At 35.0% G+C, this 13,613-nt stretch overlaps 1 long non-coding RNA gene across 2 annotated transcripts; it reads right to left on the reverse strand.

The window, feature by feature from the left end:
• Positions 1-9,202: 9,202 nt before the first annotated feature.
• LOC107916987 (uncharacterized) lies at positions 9,203-13,078 on the reverse strand. Of its 2 annotated transcripts, none has more exons than XR_001689668.2 (4): positions 12,975-13,078; positions 10,679-10,745; positions 9,504-9,640; positions 9,203-9,417 (listed from the first exon to the last, which is right to left on the reverse strand). It is a non-coding gene; the product is annotated as an uncharacterized lncRNA (long non-coding RNA). The 2 variants fall into 2 exon arrangements; XR_001689666.2 differs by having other exon boundaries at positions 9,504-9,652.
• Between the last annotated feature and the right edge of the window lie 535 nt (positions 13,079-13,613).

A 13,613-nucleotide genomic window follows, 5' to 3' on the forward strand; every position in this document is an offset into this window, starting at 1 on the left:
CTGAAGAAAATCCTCAAATGGATCACGTATGGAAGTTAAATTTTGATGGAGCTTCAAATGCTACGGGTAATGGAGTTGGGGCAATTTTGGTATCCCCAAGTGGAGATCATTATCCTGTTACTAGCAAGTTGGACTTCAATTGTACAAATAATATGGCAGAATATGAAGCATGTATTATGGGCATTCGTGCAGCCATTGAACGGAACATCAAAGTGCTGAGAGTATACGAGGATTCAGCGTTGGTGATATACCAACTCAAAGGGGAGTGGGAGACTAGAGATCCTAAGGTAATCGGTTATAGAAAACTAGTTCTCGAATTGGCTGAGGAGTTTGACGATATCACCTTCTATTACCTCCCACGGGAGGAAAACCAAATGGCTGATGCATTAGCTACTCTAGCTTCGATGATTCAGGTGAATAGACTTGAGGCAATGAGGCCTGTTCAGATGAGTATCTCTGAGACCTGGCTAATTGCTGCAATATTGAGGAGGAGGGAAAAGATGATTGTCCTTGGTATCAGAGTATCCTACAATATGTGAAGAATCGGGAATACCCTGATCAAGCGACAGAGAATGACAAGAGAACTCTGAGAAAGATAGCCATTGAATATGTCTTAGATGGAGAAGTGTTATATAAAAGAAGGAAGATCAAGTACTGTTAAGATGTGTGGATGCTGTGGAAGCCAATAAAATTTTGGAAGAAGTCCATGAGGGTATTTGTGGGACGCACGCCAGTGGTTTCACGATGGCCAGACAGATCATGAGATTTGGGTACTATTGGCCCACCATGGAAGGAGATTGTATTGATCATGCCAGGAAGTGCCACAAATGCCAAATTTACGGAGACAAAATACACGCGCCTCCTTCACCTCTTCACGTCATGACCTCTCCTTGGCCGTTTTCCATGTGGGGTATGGATGTTATTGGGCCAATATCACCAAAGGCTTCTAATGGGCATCGCTTCATCTTCGTAGTAATTGATTACTTTACCAAGTGGGTGGAAGCTGCTTCATAAGCAAATGTCACGAAAGCAGTAGTCAGCAAATTCTTGAAGAAGGAGATCATTTGTCGATATGGAATGCCTGAGAGGATCATATCCGACAATGCGATGAACTTGAATAATAGCACAATAGCTGAGGTTTGTAGCAAATTTAAAATTAAGTATCATAACTCATCGCCGTATCGTCCAAAAATGAATGGTGCAGTGGAGGCGGCCAATAAAAACATTAAAAGGATTGTGGGGAAAATGACTGAAACCTACAAGGATTGGCATGAGAAATTATCATTTGCTCTCCTTGCCTATCGAGCATCTGTTAGAACTTCTACTGGGGCAACGCCTTTTTCTCTGGTTTATGGAATGGAGGCAGTATTACCCATTGAAGTTGAAATCCCTTCTCTACGGGTGTTATCTGAGCTACAGTTGGATAAAGCCGAATGGATCCAATCTCGGTACTATCAGTTGAACCTAATAGAGGAAAAGAGGCTAAGAGCTATTCACCATGGGCAAATGTACCAGAAACGAATGATGCGAGCCTATAATAAAAAGGTTCGCCCCCGAGAATTTCGTGAAGGGGACTTGGTACTAAAAAAGATTCTTCCTATGCAAAAAGATTTTAGAGGAAAATGGATGCCAAATTGGGAAGGCCCTTATGTTGTAAAGAAGGCCTTTTCTGGTGGAGCTTTGATCCTATGCGAGATGGACGGCAAAAGTTTACCAAATCCTGTAAACGCAGACTCCGTCAAGAAATACTTCACTTGAAAGAAAGGGGAACCAAAGTGAAAACCCGTGAAGGGCGCTTTGCTTCCTAAAAAAAAAAACTGTGAAGAGGCCAAGGTGAAAACCCGTAAAGGGCACTTTGAGACCAAAGGGGGCTTGAGTCGAAAACCCAGAAAAGGCGACTCAAGTATTGAGTAGGATTGGAACATCAGGATTTGAGCGGATCAAATTTTGATCGGGGGGCATATGATGATCTTGCTTTACTTGAACCAATAAGAAAGGATATGCAACGTCTTGGAACATTGACAGAGTATTGCAGATCTCCTGAACACATGTCAAACTCAGAAGGGTCTTCGGAAAGTTTGTACAGAGAAACTCAAGCTGCGATAACTGGGGCACCTAGTTCTTATGTGTATTCTTGAAAATACATTCTTTTATTTTCTTTCTTTCTTCCTTTCTTTTTGTGAAAACGCACATTCTCAATCCACTTCTTTGTTACCTTTCTTTCGCCATCTTTGATGTTTTATTTGAGTTATGATCAGAACTAGCTTTATTCTTATCCATTGTTATGATCTTTTTGCAAACATGTTGCATTGGAATAATGATTAACGAACTAATAAAACTTTCAGGAAAGAAGTTTTGCATATTACTATGGAAAATTTCTAAATAATATAGGAACCTGAAACAGGACAATTGTTTAGAGCACCAAATTCAAGAGTTGGAAATTTGAGAAAGAAGAGTCTAAATTTAGACTTTTTCTTTGGATTTTTTTTGGCCAAACATGGACTGCACAAAACGACAAAATGTCGTGTTGGTGACAAAGCTTCAATGAACAAAAGAGCAACGATCATCGAGTGTTAAGAAGGTTTTTGGAAGAGAATTCCACAATCATGCATAAACATTTGGTGCAATACCTTGAGAATGGTGTAGAAGACCAAGGAGATTCAGATCCTGTATCCCTAAATTACAGCAGGAGAAGATTGAGGAAAAGCCACATATTTCTACCCTTGGGTTGCAGTGATGCGCTCTAATGGATTTAACTTTGAGGTTTACAGTGGGGGGCAACTTGGCTAAATGTTTCTTCAGAAAAGCCAGTCAAGTGAGGAGGTGTTGTAGCGCGTCAGTTACAAAGCCTTAATAAACTTCAAGTAATGACAACCTAAGTGGGATCACTCTAAAAAAAAATAATAATAAAATCCTGCATTCTTGCAAACACCATTTACACGTGTCTAGTTAGGAGCATTTGATTCATTTTGATCATGCCATCCTAATCATTAGGCATAATTAGGCATTACACAGGGCATGTTCCCAGAGAACAGATCAGTGAAGATCGAAAAACAAAACCTTACCTTCATCGATTACAGTGGAGCTGGTTGAAGCCAGAGATCTTGTCTCCCTGAGATTACAGCGGAGTAGATCGAAGACACTATCCTATCTCCCTGAGTTTACAGCGGAGCGGATTAAAATAAAGGATCTCATCTCTCTGAAGTTACAGTGGAGTAGATCGCATCAGGTCTTATCTCCCTGAGGTTACAGTGGAGTAGACCGAAGAATTTCAGATCTTGTCTCCCTGAGATTACAGCGGAGTAGATCGAAGACACTATCCTATCTCCCCGAGTTTACAGTGGGGCGGATTAAAATAAGGGATCTCATCTCTCTGAAGTTACAGCGGAGTAGATCGCATCAGGTCTTATCTCCCTGAAGTCACAGTGGAGTAGACCAAAGATACAAGTATTATCTCATTGACGTTACGGTGGAGCCGACTAAAACCATAAACTTCATCCCCCTGAAGTTGCTGCAAAGAAGATTGAAGCTACAAATTGTATCTTTCTGAAGTGTAGTGGAGTGGATCGACGCAACAAAACATAGTGGACTGAAACAAAGCTACTTGAAGAAAGGCGTTAAGAGAAATCAAGACTCAACGAGACCGGGTAAATTTGGTCTTTCTTAGTCTTTGCTCTGTTCTCGTTACGCGACAACGAGCAAAGAGGGGCAGCTGTACAGACCAATTTTACCCAGCCCATTTCCAGCAGACCCAAAACCCAACTACCCACCTAAACACTAGCCCAATACCCAAATAACATTACAGGCCCCGGGCAAACCCAAAATAATTAAACTAATCTACCAGCCCAACTAGCAAAACCCGAATAGCCCAAATCCGAACAGCCCAATACCCTTCAGCCCAAACCAATGCCCAAGCCCGAAAACCAAAGTCAACTTAGGGTTTCAGTGTCTGAAACCCTAAGCGCCGCCTGCTGCAGACCTTTGGTCTTCAGCCGCCACCACCGTGCGTCTGTCACCGCCCCTGTCGTCCGTTAATCATCTACAGGAAACGTACACGCAAGCAGCAAAGAAACACAGCAAAAATAGCATAAAAAATAGAAGGAAATCGGCTATAAAAGGCCGGATTTTCCCCTTGTATTTTTTTAACGAGATCAATACAGAAGCAAATAATAAAAACAAAAACAAAAAAGGTTGACTCCAAATTTTTTCTGTTCTTGCATTTTTGTGTTTGTTTTCTACCTTTTCTGTTCTTGCATTTTTGTTTATTTTATTTTATTTTGTTGTTTGCTTTCTACTTTTTTTAACAAAACAGAAAAAGAAGGGAAAGGAAGCACTTACCGGTCTCGAAAGCCGTTGCCGGAGACTTTCGGTGTTGAAATCGGACCGAAAAGGAAGTGAAAGATCCCTCCTTTCTTGGCTTTTTCGATCAAGAGAATAGGGCCTCTGACCTAGATCTAAAGTGGGGTCCAAAAGGTTGATCTTTGCCTAGATCCGACCACCGCCTGCGGCGGCGCGGCCGTTCGCCGGTGGTGACCATGGCCGGAGGAGGGGAAAGGTTTTAAAAAAGGGGAAGAGTTCTGTTTTTTTGTTTTTAAAACAGTGACAGAAATGATTTTTTTAAAAAAATTTGGGTTTTAATAACCATTGCAAAACGACGCCGTTTAAGCCCCATGACCCGCGCGCGATCCGACCCGCTCCAGGGGGATCCGCGTGCTTTCATGAAATGGGCTATTTATGCAATAGGTCCCTCCGCTTTCGCAATTTGCTTCAATGTGGTCTTTTGTTTTTTCTCAGATTTCGGCCTGTGGATTTTGCTTCTATTTCGATTTGGTCCTTAGACCAATTGCTGCCCATGGTTGAAACGCAGCGTTTCAGGACGGGGAAATATTTCCCCACAAGTCCCTCACGCTTTAAGCGTGTTTCACTTTGGTCTTGTATTATTCCTTTTGTTTATTTCATATTTAAGCCCTGAAGTTCGTTTAAAGTTTTAATTTAGTCCTTTTGTATTTTGTTTGTTTTCTTATTAAATAATAAATTTGATGTCATACTGTTATCATTAATTATTATTGCTGTTATTTGTTTATTTATATCTTTAAAATTTCAAATTTTATCATATATATATATATATGTATATACTTATTTTTGTATTTGTTTTATATTTTATAATTTGTATCTATATATCTATATACATATTTTTTCTAAATATATACACATACTTGTATGTTTTTACATTTTCATATAGTTTTATATACATACATATTCCTACGTACGCATACATACATTTTTATACTTTAAAATTTTAACTTACCTATATATATATATATTATATGATAATTTTAAAATACGTACATGCATATATTTTTCATATTTTCATAATTTTATGTATATACACTCATGTGTATGTCTTATATTTTTATAGTTTTATATATTTTCTTTGTTTGTTTTTATTATTTATTTATTTATTTCATTTCCATTATTATTTTGAATGAATGTTTAACTTTATTCGTTTATATACTTGGTTATTTTAGTATGTTATAGATTTGACTTTTTATTTATTTTATATTGTTGCTATTGCTCGTATCATTTTTGGTATTTATCGTAGTTTTGCCATACATAACAACGTAATTTGCTTTCACATGTTGCTACGACTTTGTGTTTTTATTTCACTCGATATAACTAAATTTGTTTTAAAAAATGGCATTTCGTATTTAGATTCGAGAAGATCGTACCCTAACTCACTGGGTTTCGATTTTCACAATAAATCTAAATACACGAATCTTTTCAAACTTAAGTTTTTAAATGATCTTGGGAATTAAGAAAAGATTGTGTCCTAACTTACTGGGCATGATCCATTTCCTAAACCCGAGATAATAAAATATCTTTTAAATAAATAAATTTTGGCATTCATTCGCGTATCGGAAATTCGAGACATTGTGTCCTAACTTACTGGATATGATGCTTTCTTTCTCGATTAACGTAGAACGTGCTCGTTTTTTCCAAAATTTTCAACTTTTTTAATACAAGGATCGTATTTTTAAATTTCTTTAAAGTTTTCAGATTTTCGACATTAAGACATTAAGTAATCAACTAGGCACCAATTTTGGGCGTATCGAGGGTGCTAATCCTTCCTCGAGCGTAACCGACTCCCGGACCCGTTTTCTAAATTTTGTGGACCAAAACCGTTGTTTTAATAAAATCAAATTATTTATTAAAAACAACATTTTTCAAGGTGACCCAATCACACCTCAAAAAAGGGATTGGTGGCGACTCCCGTTTCTTTTTTTAAAACCCAAGTCGACCCCGTTTTCCATCAAAAAAATGGTGTCAACACACACGATACTGTAACCTAGAGTTATTGAGGGAGGTTTCTGATGAGTTATGGAAGATGGAAGGATCTGGTGAAAGGTTCGCCGAATATAAATGGAGTTGAAGCTTTAAACCTTAGCTCCTTGTCTGGTGAAAAGCAATGTACTATTACCGGCAGGGCGGAAAGTGTTAATTCAGTCTACCACTTGTGCCATCCCTCTTTATGCAATGCAATTTACTCTTCTGCCAATTGCAACTTGTGACCAGTTGGAGCGCCTTAATGGAAATTTCTTATGGGGAATGGGGAGGCTCTACTGAGTCGGTTCACAACCATCTAGTGAAGTGGAACCAAGTTTGCCGTTTCAAGAGTCAAGGAGGTCTTGGATTACGGAAGGCTAGACTAAATAATCTAGCCATGCTTGCCAAGGCTGGTTGGCGCTTACATACTAATCAAGATGCTGTATGGTGCCAAGTTTTTAGACAGAAGTAATGCACAACACGCCTTTCATGGAGTGGAATTGAAAGCGACTGTTTCGCCTACTTGGCGGGGTCTTTTAAAAACTCGATATCACGAGGTTGTAAATGGAAAGTAGGCAACGGCTCGGATTAATTTTTGAAATGATTGGTGGGTGGGTAACATCAAAGTCGAAGTCAGATTTTTTTTTGGATAAAATTAAATTATATATTTTCATAATAGTATAAATATAATTTCATTATTTTAATAATTTATATTTTATAATTTTTAAATAATTAAATTAAATTATTATTATTTTATACATTAAACTATAATTTTAAATTATTAATTTAAAATTTTATAAATTATAAAATGGGTAAAAGTTTTTTTTCCATCTTGCCAGCCCCAGGCTCCGCCGCTGGGTGACACTCCATTATGTCACTCTTTACTTCTCCCTGCCGCTGAGCAGCGAACAGAGAAGGTTGCGGATTTTCATTAATGTTGATGGTCAGTGGAATTTAAAGGTCGTTTCAGGCGAGTTACCGAGTAGGATGAAACTTGAAATTGCAGCAGTCCCTGTACCAATAACAGACCTCCACCATACGCCGGATTCTTGTTGTTGGGGGTTAGAAAATAGTGGAAAATATTCGATAGGACCGCCTATAATATGTTGATGAGAATTGAGAATCCTCCGGATATGGAGATAAAAGTCGGATGGATATGGCACCTGAATTGTCCGGAACGAATCAGATTTTTTATTTGGTCAAACGCTTAAACGCAAACCAGGTACATTTTCGAAAAGCTATGTCTGATAATACAGCTTGCGCGATATGTATTGCTGTTATGGAATCGATCGATCACATATTTCGCGAATGCTTGGCGGCGACTGAGTTATGGCTAGAGCTGCGTGTCCCACAATGGAAGTAAGACTTTTTCACTGCCTTCATTGACTGCTTGCAGCGAAACTGTCGCGTATCTACAGTTGCAAACTTTTGTTTACCTTAAGGTGTTCTATTTACTACCTCCTTGGGGAGTCTTTGGAAGTGTTGGAACAGATATGTCTTTCAAGGACAATCCACGCCTGCAGTACAAATTTTACCGTATGCCCGTAAACTTGCAGCGGATACTATCAGAGCTACGAACTTTGCTGCAACAAGAATGTGTCGGGCTATCCGTTCAGGATTGAAGGTTGGCTTGAAAATTGAGTGGGTTTAAGTAAACATATTAGACAGAAAAATGGGCTTAAACAAAAAGACTGAATCCATTTAAAATATGGGCTGGGTAATATTTTATATTATATAATTTAGAATACATTAAAAAATAAACTTATACTAAATATATAATATTACTCTAATATAAATATTAAAATAATTTTATGATGACTATATAAAAACTATATAAAATTATTAAAAATTAAAATAATATAGTATAATATAATATTTTTAAAAATTTTTAAAAATAATATGGATTTAGCCTAAAATGGGCTTGGATTAGTATTTTGCAAATATGGACGAGTTTGGGAAAAATTTTAAGCTTATATTTCAAGTTGGATCGGGCTTAAGCAATCATAAAGTATATTAATATCATGCTTAGGCCCAACCCTTGAACACCTCTACTCTTGTTGGTATTTTGGTTATTAAATATTGATGGAGCAATTCAACTTGGCTCTCGAATGGCTTCAACGGAAGGTCCCTAGTGAAATGAAAATGGAAATTGGATGGGGTTTTTATACTGAATACGAGGTGACTAAGTGCTCGTGCCAAACTCTAGGGAGTTTTGGAGGGTTTGTCTCTTCCAAAAGCCGCGAGGGTAGCACGTTTAATCATTGCGCTAAATGTTTTGCTGGTGGTCCAAGAAGAGACCTCGTGACAATGATCATCCAATGGACATTGATCAAAGATTGTTTAAATTTGATTAATGAATGATGGATTGTGGAAATTCATCACATTTTACGTGAAGACAACAAATGCATTGACCATTTAATCAACTTGGCTAATGGAGTACATGTGGAGATGACACGCTTTAAGGAACCACTTATAAGTCTTTGACCCCTACTCCAAACGGATGCTTGTGGGAAGGGGTAGTTCAGATTTAGTTATTTCTATTCTTTTTTTTGTACAAAAAAAGACAGTAAGTTGATGTGGTCCTTCTTCTCCATGATTGATGAGAGTTTACCTATTAATAAAAAGTTACATAATCTAAAAAATCAAAGATAAATACATTGTATCTATCTAACACATTCTTTTATAATTTTTTTAATTATGTTACGTGATCTATACGCGTTTAAAGCAATTTTTTAGAACTAAGAACAAATTTTCACCTCCCTAACTTTTATCTCATGATAGGTCATTTTATAATTTTCCCTTCGATTATAGGCAATTGTTATATATCATGGACTCTCCTTTCACTAGGTAAAAACCTTGACCAGAAGCAAGGAAGTGCTTGCCCACGGGAAATACCTTGCTGCTTGCTTATTGGAAACACCTTGGATACAAACAAATGTTCCTTGTATAATCTACATGTGAACCTTGCTTAATCACATCAAGACATACATAAAATAATTTACGAAAACAAAGCTCTTCTTAATTTTCAAACACATGTGTAAAAGGTCCACCATGACTTAACAGCTTACTTTTTTTCGTAAATTCACTTGAAACCTGAAGAAATTTAAAAGAAACGTATAAATATTTCCCGTCAATCAAAGAGAAAGAGGGCCAACTAACTTACTGATGCCCTTACAGACCTTTATTAGACCCTTCGGTCTTCAGAAGACTCATTGGAAACCACCCTTTGTAACTCTAGGCACCATAGTATGAACCATCACCAACCATCAAACTATCTCTTTGTATGAACGAAGATCATAATTGTAACACCCATAACCTGTATCCGTCGCTGGAATAAGGTTACAAGGCATTACCATATAAAACACGGTTCAAAATAGTCATATTACACATGCTTTAAAATCCCATCATTCGAAACATATATACCTCTTACTCATATTATTCAAAAATCAAATTATAAGATGACTCATCACATTACAAATTCCATGCACATACATTAAGACATCCAAGCATATTTTACTTCTTAAGCTGAATATTAAATATATCAATTCATACTTCTATTCATGTGCATAAAACCAAACAATCCATATCGCTCGGCTTATTGTCCATTACAAAATGCAACATAATCAATCTCACCAAATAGTCAAGTTTAGCATATAAACATCTTAGCCACTAATGCATTTAACCTTATCAACTATGTGCCATTTTTTTTCTTTAAACTCAACTAATAAGTCATTCATGCCTAACTTTCCATTTAAGTACAAAACATGTGTATGCTTTGCCATTCATCTTATCTTCTATTTGGCTAGCAAACTAACCATACAATTTACACTCAATTCGCAAGCTAATTATTAAGCCTAAAATACATATAAAACCAACACATACTTTATTCACTTGACTAACATTAGCCATTTTCCAAGTACTTTAGCCATTCAAAACATGCCAATTCCATACAGTATAAATCATATCAAAATTTCATATACACACCCAATGCAAATATTTCATACTTACAATAATAAGTCAATTACCATAATCGATCATACCACTATGTATACATATAACACATTTTGTAATTCAAGCATTAAAACCATTAGTCCTCTACATACCGAATTATCAAATAACTTATCAAAGACACACACACACACACACACACACACACACACATATATATCATTACGTCTTATCAAATTCATATACCAAGCTTACCCCACGCCTTTACTATGACCAAAATTACTTAAACCTTGGATCATTAGCATTAGATCAAGCCATTTTCGCATGGCTAAATATATATACAAAAACTAAATTAAAAACTAGCCTATACATGCCACATAACCAAAAACTCAAAGCTTTAATTTACCGAAGCCATAACCGGATAGTGTGATCACGACTCCAACGTCTTCCAACCCGAGCAAGTCTTTAGAACTCTAAAAAAAACATAAGAAAAACACACAGAGTAAGCTATTACAGCTTAGTAAGTCATAAGCAAATAGATAACTTAACAACATTAATTAGTTACAACAAAATCAAATCATGTTTTCAATATTCGTATACATTTCCATAATCGAAAAATACATTTATCAAACACGTACTATACATCAAATCCATATTTAACCAAATACACATAAGTTTAACATTTGGCCGAATGTATATATATATATATCAAACAATTTCATGACAACCAATATATGTACATACTCACTAATCACAAAGATTCGAACGTTTATATGCTCATCAAATACATTGAAACAAATGTTCATATATTTATCCATTACATATAACCAAAATCATATATATATATACACCCAATGCATATAATCACTTAATTTAAACAGATTCACTGGCACTTCACCTGCTAGGCTTATAGCCTGATTCAGTTCACCGACACTTAGCCTGCTAGGCTTATAGCCTGATTCAGTTCACCGGCACTTAGCCTGCTAGGCTAATAGCCTGATTCAGTTCACCGGCACTTAGCCTGCTAGGCTTATAGCCTGATTCAGTTCACCGGCACTTAGCCTACTAGGCTTATAGCCTGATTCAGTTCACCGGCACTTAGCCTGCTAGACGTAAAGTCCAAAACATTTCACCGGCAATTAATCTGATTGGTACTAAGCTTTAAAAAAAAATCTCAATTCACAAAAGTTGTATCTCATATTTGTATATAGAATCCACATAAAATTCAGCTCAATAATTTATAAACTATATCTTTAAATAACATAGATGTATAAAGTTCAAACATCAATTCCAGCTCAATAATTTAATTATACATCCAAACCTATATATATATAACTTAATGCATTAATCTACTACTAATATCATATATTCGATCATCTTTTAATAATCCAACTAATAATTTCATACTTTCAATGCTATTCAAGAACTTTACATGAATATATACTTGTATATTAGCATAACCGAACCTCGTGTAACCTTGTATAATTGTCATACCTAAATTCACTATAAAATCATATACGTGTATGTATACCTGATCATTCAAATATAATATATATATATAATTACCAACTCACATATACAAATATAAGTTACATATCTTAATCAAATATAAGAGTTTATACATATATATATTTATATACATATATTCGGACCTAATATACATATATATGTATATATCATACTTACCTTGGATTAAAACCAAGAATTTATACATATACAACATTCATACTTCCACTAAATTCAAAAACTATATATATATACATATGTATATATATTCGATCATTATGTATATAATTATAAATATATATATACATATTCATACCTTTATCTAAATTCAAGGTTTATTCATGCTATTACATATATTTTTGAATCTATCATATACAAGTATAGTTTCTTACCTAATTTCATTACAATAGATTTTCATATATATACATGCCTATCTGAATCTCACCTTTACTTATATAAAATTTAAACCTATAATTTAACTCATGAACTTATACAAGATTATACTTGTATATTCGAAACTATCAAATACTTATATAAAATTTATACTTATACTTCAAATTATAAACATTTAATTACAGCTCATCAAGTATACAATCGATATACATGTATAAATATTGATTTATTAACTTTTAAATTGCTAATAGACTTACCTCGGATATCGACGGACATAGTCGACTACTTTCGACTTTCCCCGATCTAATTCCGTTTTCTTCTGTTCTTGATTTAAATAAGTTCAAATTTAACTAATTTAACCACATATTCATTTAATTAAATCCAAAAACACATAAATGGGAAAATTACACTTTTGCCCCTAACATTTCACATTTTTCACAAACTAGTCCCTATTTCACAAAAATACAAAATAAACAAACTTTCCTTGCACAATAGCTTGGCCGAATATGCACTAAGCTCATATAAATCCATGCATGTCATTTATTTCACATTTTAGTCCCTCAACTTATTATTTTTGCAATTTAGCCTTAATTACTCAAAATCATCAAAAATTCAATTTCAACATATATATATCCATTTCATATATTTTATTTTCTATCATTAAACAACAAAATTACAAGCTTTCAACAATGGCAAAACACAAAATCATCATCAAATTCAAAAATTTAAGCATGGGTCGAGTAGTATTCGAAACAACGATCTCAAAAACATAAAAATCATCAAAAACCGAAACCGAAACACACCTTAATTTGCTTGAGCAAGGGCCGAATACCTAGCTTGGTTTTCTTATTTTCTTTCTCTTTTCATTCGGCACAAAGATAATGAATATGACCACTTTCTTATGTTTTGTTTTTATTATAATAACATTATAATATATAAATTATTATTATAACCTTTATAAATAATATAAAAACTATATATTTTAAACATAATGCCGTCCACTATCTTTTCAATGGTCAAATTGCAACATAAAACCCCCATAATTAAAGAACAACCACTATTCGCCCTTTTTGAAATAACCACTAAATTTTCATTTTACGCAATTTAATCCTTTTATTCAATCGGACACTCAAACAACAAAATTAAAGCACGAAATTTTCACACAAGTAAATTCATACCTAATAAACACATAAAATAATTTTTTAAAATATTTTTCTAACTCGGATTCGTGGTCCCAAAACCACTATTCCGACTAGGGTCAAAATCGGGCTGTTACAATAATCAACATGGTTCTTGGCAAGAGGTTTTAGATTGGTCCATCCTGAAGGCCAAGGGCAAATCTCTAAGCTCAACGTCTATAGACTAATTATTGATATAACTAGATACAAATTGTCTTGTTTAGAATATATTTAGACCAATTAAACACCTTAATGATTGTTAAT

Source organism: Gossypium hirsutum, chromosome D08 (genome assembly GCF_007990345.1).
Source record: "Gossypium hirsutum isolate 1008001.06 chromosome D08, Gossypium_hirsutum_v2.1, whole genome shotgun sequence".
Classification (NCBI taxonomy): domain Eukaryota; kingdom Viridiplantae; phylum Streptophyta; class Magnoliopsida; order Malvales; family Malvaceae; genus Gossypium; species Gossypium hirsutum.